This window comes from Cydia amplana, chromosome 10 (genome assembly GCF_948474715.1).
Source record: "Cydia amplana chromosome 10, ilCydAmpl1.1, whole genome shotgun sequence".
In the NCBI taxonomy this organism is placed as follows: domain Eukaryota; kingdom Metazoa; phylum Arthropoda; class Insecta; order Lepidoptera; family Tortricidae; genus Cydia; species Cydia amplana.
The window spans coordinates 14,722,751-14,723,961 of record NC_086078.1 but is presented as its reverse complement, the minus strand read 5'-3'; the positions used below and the strand labels follow the sequence as shown (position 1 = coordinate 14,723,961).

At 31.6% G+C, this 1,211-nt stretch overlaps 1 long non-coding RNA gene across 1 annotated transcript; it reads right to left on the bottom strand.

Moving 5' to 3' along the window:
• Window positions 1-330: 330 nt before the first annotated feature.
• On the bottom strand, window positions 331-766 carry LOC134651588 (uncharacterized). The gene is made up of 2 exons (XR_010097129.1): window positions 634-766; window positions 331-563 (listed from the first exon to the last, which is right to left on the bottom strand). It is a non-coding gene; the product is annotated as an uncharacterized LOC134651588 (long non-coding RNA).
• Between the last annotated feature and the right edge of the window lie 445 nt (window positions 767-1,211).

Genomic DNA, 1,211 nt, shown 5'->3' with positions numbered 1-1,211 from the left:
ATTTGGTACCCATATTGCTAGAGTAAGAAAACATAAACAATCCCCCCCCCCCCTCTCCACACAGCCCAAGCAGCTAGACAGTTTTTGACATATGAGGTGTGGTTGAATTTGTCAGAATTGTTGTAGTGCATGACGTAGGCTATATAAATTTTAAAAATGGCTCCCGCTAATAAAAAAATTGAGGGGGAGATTGTTTTTTTTTCTTACTCTAGCAATATGGGTACCAAATGAAAGCTAGTGAAAAGCCCATTTCAAAAATATATGTAAACTGTCGGGTTTTTTGTTTGTTTTAATAATAGTTGCAGTTTAATGTAACAGAAAATAATACTCTTTCAACTTAATGTACTTTTCTTATTTTTTGATATATCTGGTTAATTATTTTTTAACATTACTTAAAGGATATTCACAGTCACTTGGTATATATTTTGGACTAATCTATTCAGCCATTTTCAATTTAGAGCAGTTAGAAGTCAACTGTGGATTGTGAAATTTTTGAACGTTTTCTAATAATTTGTTAGACCAAGTATTGAAAATGTTACAGTATGTTATATATTTGTGATCTACTTACAAAGCCCTTTCATTTGGTACCCCACATGGTATGTTTAAACGAAAATAAAAAAAGTTTGTACTGACGACTTTATGACGTCACAGCAACTACCCCCACCACTTTCGCGCTTGTCATCTCATATGTTTGGGTTTAGGACATTACACTGAATGCATCGATACCATATTCATCCATATCCGAGACGACATGAGCGAAAATCGATTTCTAGAAAACTTTTCTTTCGCTGGCCGGACCACTATTCAACTTTAAGCAGGTATTTTTATACACAAACATAGTCCTAAACATTGTAGGTCAGCAAACGTTTTAATGAGTTGTTTATTTTGAATTAAGTTGGTTTTAAATACCTAATAATATAGAATGTGGCAATAAAGACAGCAGATTTTAAAAATTCATTTAGATAAAGAGAATGTGTAAAAAAATCTACTTTTGTCAATAACTTTTTATATCGTGAAGTTATTTTTTTTTGTAGGAAGAGGAGATACCATGATGACATTGTCCCTGTAAATTATTTAATCGGTAGTATTCTGATATGGAACACCTAAACCTTAATTTTATGCTTCTACAGGCTTCTAATTATAATTCTACCTATAAAACATGAACCAGAATAAAGCCATAACAATTAAATTATTTTCAATTCAAACTATTT